Source organism: Megascapheus bottae, chromosome 5, assembly GCF_031878675.1.
Source record: "Megascapheus bottae isolate mThoBot1 chromosome 5, mThoBot2.hap1, whole genome shotgun sequence".
Taxonomy (NCBI): domain Eukaryota; kingdom Metazoa; phylum Chordata; class Mammalia; order Rodentia; family Geomyidae; genus Megascapheus; species Megascapheus bottae.
Genome location: NC_143513.1, coordinates 13,864,958 through 13,879,754, shown reverse-complemented (window position 1 = coordinate 13,879,754; position 14,797 = coordinate 13,864,958). Strand labels below are relative to the sequence as shown.

The 14,797-nt window shown below is 33.6% G+C and overlaps 1 protein-coding gene and 1 pseudogene across 1 annotated transcript in view; one reads left to right on the top strand and one right to left on the bottom strand.

The window, feature by feature from the left end:
- Agmo (alkylglycerol monooxygenase) overlaps positions 1-14,797 on the top strand; it is a 278,596-nt gene that overhangs the window by 122,015 nt on the left and 141,784 nt on the right. The gene's annotated exons all lie outside the window — the stretch shown is intronic.
- Positions 2,782-3,424, bottom strand: LOC150063019 (chromobox protein homolog 3 pseudogene; annotated as a pseudogene).

Sequence of the window (14,797 nt, the reverse complement as noted above, 5' to 3'; positions counted from 1 at the left end):
ACAGTTATATTAAAAGAAACCAAACACAAAGAAACAAAGGTTGCATAATTTTCCTCATTTGTTTTGGTCATGTATTTAACTACCACATCATTGTTTACCATCATGCTTGAAAAGAGGAAGGTTATGAGAGAAAAATACTTTAATACTTTAGTATCAAGATTTTAAATCACATTATTTTATGAAATTAAATCACCAAACTAAAATATCTATAATATTTTGTAATAGTATGCAAAATATAAATATAATGAGTAATCTTTATATCTGCATATGGATAAACCTCTAATAAATGAAGATATATAATATTAATCACTAATAATTACACTAAGGAGAATATCTGCATGAAAATCTGCATGTTTTATACTAAGAGGGACATATCTTTTAGGGAAAGTTGCTATGAATTTTGGGGGAGATAAATGTGGGAACTAGATATTAACATTAATTTTACTCATTCTAATGTGGTTCATGTGTAATATCTTAAGGGTAGTATTTCCCTAATGTGGTAGACTCTTATTATATGCTATGTGCACTTCTTAGGAGACCATTTTGTGGAAAGCCCATAAAATGCTTAGTATATACAGCATTCGGTGTAATACTGTAGATGCTTGATTCATTTTCCCCAGAACACTACCTTTCAACAGATATCAGATTTATTACTTAACTTAACTGATTTGCCTTTGTCTTGCTTTCATGGCACCACTGGCATTTTGAGGGGTAGATTTTTACAAAATCAAGGACAGAAAAGCAGGCAGCGGATCACACAAAATATAAACACAACTGATGATGATTAGGCCTGAGTGAGCTTCTCCCCACGAACCACCTGTGATAAATACACAAAGTAAGGAAGATATGGTGTAATTAATGGTACTGAGCCACTTTTCCTGTATTTATTATGCATTTATATGCTGCTTGATATCTGAATTGATTCTTTTTTGGATGTCATTTGCTTGGTTGGTTGATTTGTTGTGATATTTGGTAGGTTCTGTCTAAAAGTCTTTTGTCATCATATGTATTTTTAATATTCCTTTAATATATGACATTCCTTTAGTTCCTGTGACTTTAAAAATTATTTCCATAGTTGTAAATAGTTTTTGCCATTCAGCAGAGAAATTTATGGAGACAGTGTCTCTTGATCAGTGTTATCCTTTTCAACATTCCCAGCTAACCCACCCATTTCACCCCTCCCCTCACTTTCATTAACTTTATGGTTTTTTTCATTGAATAGTTTGCCATTTAACGAAACAATTTATACATACAGTGGATCTTGATCTGCATCATACTCACCCTTCAACATACTCATCTTCAACATATTCATCTTCAACATACTCACCCTCCTTCTGACCATACTGTTACTTATATTTCTTAGTTCTGTGGCTTATGTGATGCATTCTTGCCTGCATTCTACTCGTTTGATATCTCTTCATCTCAGGATTTTTTAAGTATAATTCATAAACGAATTGGTTTAAATGTTTTAGGAATTTCTTTTTACAGTTTTGACTAAAATAGTTTCATTTATTCTTCATTGATTTTTTTTTCTTAGTTTATAGCTCTGGCAAGGAGCCATAATACAAGCTAAAAGCCATGACCCAAGTAGTGGCCCTGCTCAAATGGCCTCTCTATTTCTCTGTCTTTCTATCTGTATATCTAAATAAATATGTAAGACAGTTTAATTATTTCTGTAATGATTATGTATGTGTTGTCTTCAATTAATATAAATATAATCTATCATAGCTATAAGCATCATAAAGCAAAATTATTTTAGAATGGATACTTAGAAACTACTTTTTTTAAAGGAATATAAAACTATTTATTGACCACTGTTCACCATTATTTACAATAAAGTAAACAATATACAGTTGGGTAACATTCTGATTACTACAAAGTTGTTTTTCTGGCTTTTGTGGAACCAGTAACCCAATACTGAATGAGTTAGGGTAAAGAAAAAGCCTGCAGGTCAACAATTATAAAACTTTGTCCACTCATTTAGGCCAGCAGGTCCTAAATAGTCGAAATCTCTAACCAGTTGATTTTACATTTCCATGAGCAGTCTTAGATAGCTCATAATCTATGAGCTTTTAGTATACAGATTCTAATACTCTGTAAAGGAATGCTCATTGCACAAACTTTTAATGAAAGGAAATCAAAATTTATCTTAGTTGTCTCATCTGGGTGAGGGAAGCTGTTGATAAGACACTTTTCCTTTCAAGACATTTTGCTATCTATGGCAGAGGCTGGAGGACCTAAAGTTGAGGCTAGCCTGGCTACCTACTAAGTTCAAGGCCAGCCTGAGCTGCCTAGTGACCCTGTCTTAAACAACAACAAAATAAAACAAGGGCCAGGGATGTAACACAGTGATACATCATTTGCCTACATATGCAAGGCTCTGGGTCTGATGCCCAACACCTCTAAACAAGCAAAATCTCCGAAACAAAAAACTACCCATGTAAGTGTTTTGTTTACACACACACAAACACACAAAAAAATTCAGGATGGTCCTTCAACATAGCAGTTAAAGACAAGTTGTTCTGATTAAGTAATTGCCAGAAAAAGTTGCCTTATTAAAAAAAAATCTGTTCCTGAATACAGAGGAAATATACCATGGTATTAAAGGAAGCAACTACAGAAAGCCTTAATTATATTTGCTCAAAGTAACCAGTGCTATTGAGGGAAAAAAAACCAAACTCAACAACTCCCAATACTACTTTCAAAACCAACATATCAAACTTGATTCTCATTAGAATGTAGTTGTTTCACACCATTAATTCAAAAACCAAGACTCAGATTTTATATATATGTATAAATATATATAAAAAACAATGATTGAGCTTCATCTTCTGGACAAGAATGCCAAGTTAGTCTCTCTTCATAAAAAGCAATTACAATCTGAGGACACTTCATATTTGCCTCTTTTGCCAGCACCAAGTCAGCTTCATCTGAAGCTTTCCATTTCATGAGAAACATCAATTCTCCACTGCTGTCTGTGGCACCAATTATTCGTTCAGGATCTAGGCCTCTAGCAAAGCCCCTTGGTTTGTCAGCAGTATCTCTTTTTTTCTTTGATTTGCTGTCATCAGATTCACTGTCTGATAAAGATTTTCTTTTTGTACCATCCTTTTCTTTACCAGATTTTTGAGAATTAAGAAATGCTTCAATTAATTCTGGACAATCTAAAATTTCTTCAGGTTCCCAAGTATTATCAGCATCTGTAAATCCCTTCCACTTCAGGAAATATTCTACCTTCCCATTCACTACACGCCGGTCCAGTACTTTTTCCACAACAAATTCTTCAGGCTCTGCTTCTTCAACTTTTTTACTCTTTCCGTTTTGTTTCTTTCCCATTTTTTGCAATGTAGTTTTGTTAGAGGCCATTTTTAATTGTAGACTTGATGAGCTATTACTCAGATGCTCCCGGTCGCGATCGTGCAGCAGCAGCCAGAAACTACTTTTGCAAAAATCACTTATTCAGTGTATACCACTAATACAAGATGTTTAATAATAGAAAATTTTTTGAGACAAGATATATAGAAATCTCTTTGGTCTGATCAAGTTTCATATGCTGACAATTCACTAAAATAAGGCTTACTGATTAATTTTTTGTTTCAAAAGCATTGATTCTTCAACTGATCTCACAAGGTAATTAAAAGTCAGAAAAATGCCAGTCATCTCTGCCTTCATTCAGCTATCTTCTTCATTTTGGATCTACACAGGCATGATAACCATTGTATTTATCTCTCTAAAATTGGTATCACCTATACGGTTCTCATCTTCTCCAGGTAGTTTATTTTTTTATCTTAACAATGATATCTAACCCGGAACCCTTCCTCTTTAAGATAAAACAAACAAACCAAAAAATCCTAGTTATGTCTTAATGTAACACACTAATTGGTATGAGAGTTCCTACATAAACACCATGGTACCATGAAAGCATTAGGGCCATTGGTTGAGAGAGAGCTCAGTTGTAATTCCGCCTGTACCAAAAAGAGAACAAACAAGAAAAAAACTTTACATAGCCTTTTCCTACATCTATTGCTATCTTGTAAAATGGGACTTGCTTTCAAAAGCTATTCCTCTTGAAAGCATGTTGACAATGTTCTGCTGCTTATTGACAAATTCCTGTTTATTGGGGGCACTGCGTTAAACCTCATCTCCTGATCCCTGGCCACATCTTACTGATTTCCATTATTTACAATTTAGCCAAAATTCATTTATTCATAATAATAGTAAACATTCACTTAAAATATATAGTCCATTAGTATACCACAAAATGTGGGTGAATAATTATAGTGCCTGTAACCACAAGTTACAGATACAGTAAAATAGGTATCAGGTTTGTTATAACAAATAATGTTAAAAACATACTCTAATTAAATTGCTACAAAGTCTATAAGCTGAAAAATCAAATTATTTTCTTTTCTCTCTGGAATCTTATTACTTAAATATCTTTTTGAAGCATTTCTTTATCCTCGTTTGCTCTAAGCAGCCCACATTGAAAATGCCTATATTTTAATCTCATGATCTGAAGTTGCACATCCTTTCTCTCTTAAAATATGGATACACAATTTCTATTTTCCTTTTCATACTTAATTCTTCTCACCTTTTTTCTTTTTCTTGTTCTAATTTAATTTATGTAATTTCATGACCCATGTATATTTTTGTTTTATCTTTCAGACTTCTATTTTCAGATAGCATGGCACTCCCAGTTATATAAGAAATTCAGAACAACCCTAAAAGGAAATTTTAAGTGAATTTCTGTAGCCACAAAGATAAATTCAGACTTTAATTCATGGGCAGATTTCTAAATGGGACCCTTGCTTGCTTCTCTTATCATGTCCCGTAAGTCAGCTGGTACGGATAATGACGACAGCTTCTCACATATTTGTCTTGCTTTCTCTGTGATGGCTTATGTTCATTCCTCACCATTCAAAACAATTATCACTTTCTCTGGAATGCTTCTTTGACCTCTGACTTAGAGTCAAGTACACTTTTCTTTACGTTACCTCTGTGTTTATTTCTATTTCATATTGGCTCTTAAGGATGAAGAGCTTGAGCTTTGCTGGAGAACACAAAGGAGGTAAATGACTTACTCTAGATGGGAAATATCCCATCTACAGTAATGAGCTTAATTCTATTATTTATTTGTGATAATTGGAGTTGAAGCCAGAACCTTATATATGCTAGGGAACATTGGATTTAAATTCTTACAATACTCAGTTTTATTTGATGTTAACATTTCTGTCTTCACCAGTATTTTCTGGGTTTCTCAACAGAAAAAAATGTCCCTTTATTATGTGAGTGATGATATTTGTGTATCAAAATGTATATTACATTCATACACATATATTCTAACAAATATACTAACAATATTTAAGTTATAATGTCTATTATTGATAGTTCTAGTTAGTGTTTGATACTAGTAACTGCATTATGTTATATATGTTTATCTATTTGAAATAACATTTACTTCTAAAATCTACTTATGTCATATCTTCTGTTTCTGAGAGATAGTAATGCATAAGTTTTGAAATTTAAGAAAATTTGGTGGACAAATTATGTTCCAAATTATATGATTTTTGGAAGACTTATTTTAGAAAAGATGGTATAGTGTGCTTCTTTGATTTAAGTAAATATTAAATGCTTAGTCCAGTAATTCTGAAACACCTGTTTCTTTTTTTCTTGAAGTACAGACATTTCATAGTATTCTGATGATTCTAGTAAACTTCCTGGTTCTTTTTCTTTTTTATTCCTCTAATAGTCTTCAGAAATAAATTTGCTATGACATTCTTATCTTGCCTCTGAGCAGTTGATTGTTCTGTACATAATTGTATTGCAAAATCTCTCTCATGGATTTAAAATCAATATTTCCTGTGTCTTATTATTTAAGAACTTTGATACCACCAATAAGTTTAAACATTATTTATTATGACTTCTCATGTCTTATATCATCATGAAGTTTAAGCACTACAAAAAAGGAACTGACATGTTCTTAAACATGTAAAGAACAAGATAATTTATTCACTTTTGTCTTCCCAATGCTCATAACTCAAGTAAACAAAATTGAACATCTTTTAATCAAAAGTGGGTGAAGTGATTGTGTTGTCTATGTTCTGTGCTTAGGTATATATATATTAGAAAGATGCCGAAAGAAACAAAAAGGTAGAAAATGCAATCTTAGTGAAGTCTTGAATCAGAGAATATATTGATTTAAAAACATTTCCATGATCCAAGGAATGGACATATTTTTAATAAGACAGCTTGTTTTAGAAGGGAAATTTTACCAGGATGACGGCCAAGGAATGGAGGTAAGACATACAGGGCCTTGTCGATTCTCCTGCACTCACTAGGAATTCATTTTGTAAGATTTGAACTTAGAAGAGTTGCCTAGGCCGGGAGTTTGACCTAGCGGTATAGTGCTTGCTTAGCATGCACAAAGACCCGGCCCGGGTTCCATTCCTTGGTACCATGTACATAGAAAAAGACGGAAGTGGTGCTGTGGCTCAAGTGGTAGAGCTCTAGACTTGAGAAAACCCAAGGACAGTGCTCAGTCCCTGTGTTCAAGCACAGGCAAGAAAAAGGAGTTGTATAAATCTATAAATCATTTTAATGTACCAAAATTTGTAATATATGGTAGAGAAAAAGTATAATATTTGGTAGTGGAAAATGAAATATAGACTTCTATATGTTTTGTTCTTTTGAGTATATAATGATTGGACACCAGTTAGTTAATATTATGGCTAATAATTCTTCAAACCTTGTTTATATTGGTGCTTGGGTTGGTAATACTATCATAATGACACTCACAATGAAAGATGTTTTGGAATGTGTCAAAAGTATGGATCCTCTGCTCTAAGACTATTTAGGTTAGATTATTGAACATGGACTACTTAATCTTTTCAGTTGATTTATTTTAACATAACATTGCTGGTATAGATTGGAGTCACTTTTCTATTTGCACATCTATTTGTACTTGTAGATAGACAAGATATATTGCATATGCATCTCTATTTTTCTTTTTATCACATAAATCAGTCTTAAAAGTGAGTCTTCGTATATATCTCTTTCCTTAGTAATTTATTGTCTTTACTTTTATTTATTCAAAAAGGAAATGTAAAATGTTATTCAAGAAGTAAGTTAAAAATCAAGAAGTAAGTCAAAATAAATTCCATAAAATTTTAGCGTGTCAGCTCCTATACTCTTATTTGTGGAATAAAGTAATTATAAGAGACAAAAATCAGCCTTCCAGACAATTTATTATAAACACCATCCTTTAAAACTCTTGTTTATTGTATAAACATAGCCTCTAGGCCCAGTCTTTTTGAAAGCTAAGTCTTTAACTCTTTAACCCTGTGGTTGGATTCATCCAAAATCTACTCCCTACAAAGCCCTTTATGATCCCAACAGTCTTGATACCTCCAGAATGTTTTATTTCCAAACTATAAATATTGTTTTTTCACTCCTTGGTGTGGAAATTCAGCTACCTCCACATTACATGCTTACTGAAGTAGAAAACTGCCTAATCAGATAGGAAAACATTTGGCAGTGAATAAATCAGCATTTGTCGAGTATTTCAAAGTGTGAAACTGGGCAGACAAGCACATGTCCTAATCCCTCCACAGTCTCCTGCTTCCCTGTAGAGAAATCAAGGGCTATAATATGGCCGCCACTACCATCTGTCTAAATACTTGAGTGTGTTGTCTTGAATTAACACAACAGAACGATTGGACAAAGTAATTAAGATTTTATTTCTTACATTTCATCACCAGATGCTATACAATATAGAGTTATCCATAAATGTTCAAATTGATGACACTCTGAGCAAGGAAAACAATGAGTTTTTAATGATAATTATATTAATATATATATATATATACTTGACATTCAATAAAATACTTTGTATCACTATTTATTTGACCTTTAACTTAAGAAATAAAGCAGTTGGGGGCCGGGAGTTTGGCCTAGTGGTAGAGTGCTTGCCTAGCATGCACGAAGACCGGGGTTTGATTCCTTGGTACCACATACATAGAAAAACCTGGAAGTGGTGCTGAGGCTCAAGTGGTGGAGTTGTAGCCTTGAGAAAGGCCAAGGACAGTGCTCAGGCCCTGAGCTCAAGCCCAGGACTGACCAAAATAAATAAATAAATAAGGCAGTTGATATTAGCTTGTGATTTCCATTATTCCATTCTGTCATCTTCAGACCTTAGAACAGTGACTATACAGACCCCATATCTTATGAATATTTGAATAAATGAAACATTTGTAAATTATTTAGGTTGCTGCATAAGCTGTTGAAGAAATACATGAGCACGTAAACATTTTCAAAATACCCCTAGGATTAATCAACAAGGTCAATTTGTAAAACTACATGGCAGAGATCTTAATAAATGCAAGCATTTTACTCAAGTTAATTTTCAGCTTGAGATGTGCACAGGACACACATCAAGTCCCACACATAGGTGGGATTTGACCAGGAAAAAGCCTACTAATCATTTAACTGTTCATTCCAACTTTAGTTCAAGCTTGCATAGAATCTTGTCACTAATTTACTGAGAAGTTTTACCATTTTCATGCTTTACATCAAGTATGTCATCACTAATTGAAACTAACATGATAATATTTTTAATACGAAAGGATGAATGTGCTAGGGTCTGGCTTACTTTGTCTTTTACATGTAAGCTGCATTGAAATCAGGAGACCTACCACGGTATGAGGTCTCTCTGGTATAAGCGTCATACGAGATACTATGGAGAAAGGAAGGCCTGGACTAGTTTCTGTCAATGTTAGCACTATAATCCAGACTCACCTGAAGGCCTGCACTTTTTCTTCCCCAACCCTACTCCTTAGCAGTTACTAGGTTATTTATACTTTTGTTTTTATAATGAGGATTCTCTTAAAACACATGTTTTTCCCCTATTGGAGTTTCTCTTTCATACAGGAAGCATGCAAATGTATGAGCTCTTGTTTAGAAATTCAATCTTACAATTTGACATCAGATTTACAAAATCTCTCCAATCTCAACTGTCATGGTGAGATGAGGGGAGGAAATTTGTAGACTGGTTCAAGCGATTTAATTTGCCTCAAAAAAAATCAAATGCTTTTGTTAAAAGCAAAGCCCCCTATACAAATTGATTATTAATTGATTAATTCTGTATTTCTTATTGAGAAGAAATTATCTAACTTACTTGATGCTTTCCAATTTAGAAAATCATGGAAATAGTTATTTTAAATGGAATGTTAATAATTCCTAAGAAGACAACTATTTACAGTATTTATTCTGATGCTTTCTAGAATTTAAGTGATTTTTTTATTATAGAAGCATATATTTCAAGCTATGTGAAACAATGTATGGGTATATCCAGGTATATTGGCTTACTCCATAATCCAAGGTATTCAAGAAATAGAAATCAGGAGGATTATGGCTTCTCCAGCTGATAAGGAAAGTTAAGGAGTTCCCTTCAAACAAACAAGCTACATGTGTTGGGTCATATCAAAAATCTTGGCTACACCGAAATTTTAGGTAGACAAATCTTGATTGCAGGCTGGAATTGAAACACATGAACAAAAAAAAGGAAGGAAAGATGGAAGGAAGGAGCCGGGAGTTTGGCCTAGTGGTAGACTGCTTGCCTAGCATGCACGAAGACCTGGGTTCAATTCCTTGGTACCACATATATAGAAAAAAGCCAGCAGTGGTGCTGAGGCTCAAGTGGTAGAGCTTTAGCCTTGAGAAAGTCCAAAGACACTGCTCAGACCTTGTGCTCAAGCCCAAGACTGGCAAAAAAAAAAAAAAAAAAGGAAGGAAGGAGAGAGAAAGAAGGAAGGAAAGAAAGATAGAGAGAGAAAGGGAGAGAGAGAGAGAGAGAGAGAGAGAGAGAGAGAGAGAGAGAGAGAGAGAGAGAGAAGAAAGAAAGAAAGAAAGAAAGAAAAGAAAGAAAGAAAGAAAGAAAGAAAGAAAGAAAGAAAGAAAGAAAAGAAAGAAAGAAAGAAAGGTAGTGCAGGTGGTACAATTCAACTGGGGGAACCTCTTCCCCAAAGTAAGACACCATGATGTGAAAGTCTAATATTGCAAAAGGAAGAAAGAGGAAGAAGAGAAGGAAGAAGAGGAAGAAAATATATAAAGTATTATATAATGGAAAAGTGATAGTACAAAAAGTAATTTAATTGATGGACATATAATTTGTATTTATCAATTCCTAGAGCAAAACTTTTCCAACTAGATAAAAAGATACAAAGATACAGTGGGAACTTCATTAATCCTTTAGATTGCTAAATAATTCATCTCAAGTTCAAATAAATATTCTTTATGCAAATAAAAATAGCTGGAGAGGGATTGGGAGTTTGGCCTAGTGGTAGAGTGCTTGCCTAGCATGCACAAAGACCAGGGTTCGATTACTTGGTACCACATACATAGAAAAAAGCCAGAAGTGGTGCTGAGGCTCAAGTGGTACAGTGCTAGCCTTGAGAAAGTCCTAGAAGAGTGCTCAGGCCCTGAGCCCAAGCCCAAGACTGGCAAAAAAAAATGCTGGAGAAATAATCTTCTTGGAAATTTTAACGACTTCAAGGAACAGGAAAACAAACCATTGCAGTTTTTGTTTTTGAGGTTTGGGAAAAAAATTAAGACTCAGGATTCTTTTAAATTTGTTTTAACACTTAAGTTTTGAAGCTTAGAATACAACAATGTAAATAAGGGTGAAAGAAATAATCTGTAGCCATCTCGATTTTTTTAACTTTTTGGAACTTGTATTTCCTGTTGGTCAAATGATTAAAATGCTATATCTTCTTCAGAAAAATATACCCATTAGCACATTTAAAATTTGGTAGAAAACAACTTCATGGTATCCCTGATATTTTGAAGATTGTACATAGCCTTAGTTTGCCCATATATGCCTCAGAACATAAAACCCTGACAAAAAAGTTACAGGTGTGAGAAAATTATTTTGGTGGCATAACAAACCCCAGAAGAGCTGAAAAATAGCACGTCATAAAGTTGAAAAACTCAAGTTTGCAGGTTTATGAATACCATGAATCATTTTAAACTGATAAAGAATCATGTGAATTTTCTTTAAAAATTTTCAAAGTTTGAATTGCTTTTATTTGAAATAACATCATTCTACTTATTTAAAAGCCATATGATAGAAATGCAGAAGATTGTGAGATGAAATTGAAAAAGATTTAGGTCTTATTCAAAACTATTAAAACTTGAACTAGTAATTTAGTCTTTCTCAACCTGACATTTTCATATTAATTTATAATTGCATATGATGTGTATTATCTTTTAGGGCCCTACATGTTCTAAAATTTTATCTTAGAACAACTTATCTACAATTAGTAAATTAAGAGAAATAACTTGAAATTAGAATAGATGCAATTATTCCTAGAGTAACATATTTGCAGGAAGTGAATCTTACTACTAGATGTGGTTGAATTGCTAAATGGCTGAATTTGCACAAGTGGACAATAATTAAATCATTATGCTTGACTTTTTATTAAATATTAGTGAATTCTCCATGACTTTGAATCAGAAGGGTGTTTGCCATGAGAGTCTCTAACTCTTTGTCCAAATGATGAATCATCCACTCTGAGGTGGTCTCCTATAAGTAGCTTTAAGCTACTTATAGACATTATCAAGGAATTTAACTGTGGCCGATTATATTGTACTTGGCTTGGCTTTTCCCTTAAATTTTTTTGACGAGAGTGCTTTCAGTATTGATATCAGTGTGTTTTAGCCTACACAAACAAAAGATTTTCCTCAGGAAAAAATGCTTCATATTAAACAACGGGGGAACAAAAAAAGTAATGCACTCCACCAAGGCTCCAGCCATCTGAATGCATTCACCATTTGTGTGGCTTTAAATCTGGCTTTGCACATGCCAGAAACACAGATCACAAACGCATCTGGGCAGCAGAAGCTGGTTAGCCTGGGCCCCTCCACCTCCTTTTGTTGTTTGTTTTTGTAACACATGTTAGGCAGCAAAGAGACAAACAAGGACAAAATGGCCTTTTCCTTTTCCATCTGGTTCTCTGCCAGATATACAAAGCATCAGATTTCAATGTTATGATTGCCTAGAAACCTTACTTTCTTCTCTATCCATCACCATTCTGCTTTGTCAATATTTTTTCCACCAACCAAGAACCATGGAGTACAATAAAATATATGGTTCTTTGAACATAACTCTGTCCTGATTCTTAGTTATCATTGCTATATTCGTGAGGTAATATTTATGTGCCTTATTTTATAAGCATGTTGTTTGATATAAGATCTGTAGTCACAATATTTTAAACTGTTATAATTGAAAAGAATGCCTGAATAAAAATGAAAAAGTATAATAGAAAAAATACAGAATGAATACAAAGATACAGTTTAAGTGTAAAAATGAATTCTGAACTGGTTGAATTTCCACCACTGGGAACACAAAGTTCATTTCTGATGGTCATAATTTTATAGTAGGTTAAAAAAAATAAAGGATTTCTTGTCAGAAAAAAGAGTGAAAGGAAGAGGGAGATTGAGGCAGGGAGAAAAGAAGATCTGAAGTCACATAGCACATGTAATATCACATACGTTTTGCATGCAGAAGTGAACCTGAGCAGGAGTCATAGGAAAGGACTGGCTCTGTCTGACCTGTGAGCAAGGTAATAGGGAGATGATTGTAGCGCCCGCCAGTGGAGACTGTAGGTTGCTGCAAGCCTCATTATCTTCACTCCTTTTCAGTAGTGTTGCTGAGAATAGTGTGGCTACACAACTATAGAGCAATGATCAGTTAGGTGTTTTGAAGTTAGAGAGTATCTGAAAAGTAAATAAATCCTTACATTGTTTCAATTTAGAAGAACTTTTCAGATTTTAGAGATCTATTAACAGTTTCTGTTAGCTTAGAGAATAATATTATGTCTTACTGGAATATAATTTCCCATATTTATAATTTTATTTTACATTCCAAGCCTTCAGATAAGTAAAAGGCATAACAGAAGATCATTATGTATTCCCCACTTCTGCTCACACATCTAACTTTTAATTCATTTATATCAACTGTACTTAGCTTTTTTGATTCAGTATGAAAGCTTGGTCTCATGTCTTTGATTGTTTAGTTTTATGACTCAAAAATACAATTGCACTTTCTCACACAGTGAAAATGTCGTTAAAACTCTGGAAAAAATATGTGTTTTCTGGATTTTTGTTTTGTTTTGCTTGTTTGTTCATTTGTGTTTTTTTTAATTTTTTCTTTTAGTCTGTCCTAGAGCTTAAACTCTGGGCCTGGGCACTGTCCCTAAAGTTTTCATCTCAAAGCTAGTCCTCTGCCACACTGAGCCACAGTGCCACTTCCACTTTTCTGGTGGTTAAATGGAAATAAGAATCTCACAGCTTTTCATGCCTGGACTGACTCTGAATCACAGTCCTTAGCCCTCAGCCTTCTTAACGGCTAGGATTACAGGCATAAACCACAGGCACCTGGCAAAATATTTTTTATTATCTAGTACTTTCATTATCTGTTTTATTTAAGTAAATATCCAAATAATGCCTTCATCAAATATTATATAATTATATATGTCTTCAATATTTTATTATCTTAAACAAGTTCATCTCCATATTTCTTCTCTTTACTACTGCCATATAACAAAGTTTACTTTAGTGTCATAACATGTGTTATGCTATTCTTAAAACTTTAGTTTTCTCTCATATATTAATTCAGTGAATAATAAATGGAGTACAATAACATACATGGTTCTTTGAACATGACTTTCTCAAAATTTCTCAAAAAATCACAATAACATTAATTTTTGTCAGAATTATCAAACAAATTTGGATTGTGACAAAAAGTAAGTAAAATATTATGTATCTTCTGGTGTTAATGAAAAAAAATGAATAACTCAAAATAGAACTTCAAAAATGAACAACTCAAAATAAAACTAGAAGTTCTGGCCGGGAGTTTGGCCTACTGGTAGAGTGCTTGCCTAACATGCATGAAGACCCAGGTTCGATTCCTCAGTAGCACATACATAACAAAAAAAGCCAAAAGTGGTGCTGTGCCTCAAGTGGTAGAGCTCTTGCCTGGAGAAAGCCCAAAGATCTAAGTTGAAGGCCCAGGACTGGTAAAAAAAAAAAAGTTCTTTCAAGTTTTCCAGTATTAATCATATAACATGCCAAATTAATTATATAGAGCATGCTATACTTTTGTGACATCTGCCTGGATTAACTACCCTAAAAATCTATAGATCCTAGAATAGAATATTCAATTCCTACAAATAAATGTGGAGAAAATTCACTATGGAACTGACAGCCAGATTTTGAGGTGACACTAATTATAGCAAATGTTCCTTTAAATATGTGACTTTGAATTAAGCTACTGAGATGGAATTCTAAGTGGTATTTCTACAAGGAAAATACAACTTAGGATTCTATCTGAATGGGTGGGCAAAATCACATTAATGCAATAGATAACTTCTAAAAAAACTAAGCTCTTCTTCCATGACTGTGTTCCAGGAGAAACCAACTCCAGAAAATGTTTATAACACTACATTTCTCCTTTACTAGCCATGTAATGTTAGCATAAATAAAGTCATGGTGGAAAGTGAAAACAAAAACAAAAAACATGAATCAACAGAAAGCCTGAGGTAAGATGTGCCTTGGCAATAGTGCATACAAATACAGTCATAATATTTTGAAGTGAAGTTTTTATTTCCATTTTAAAAATGAGGATATGCAGTACAGGAAACTTTAGCTGGACTTAGTGTTGCACGTTTGTAACTGCAAAACACAGGAAGCAATAGACAAGGAGATTGGGAATTTGAGGCCAACTTGGCCTCTGTAATGTAGC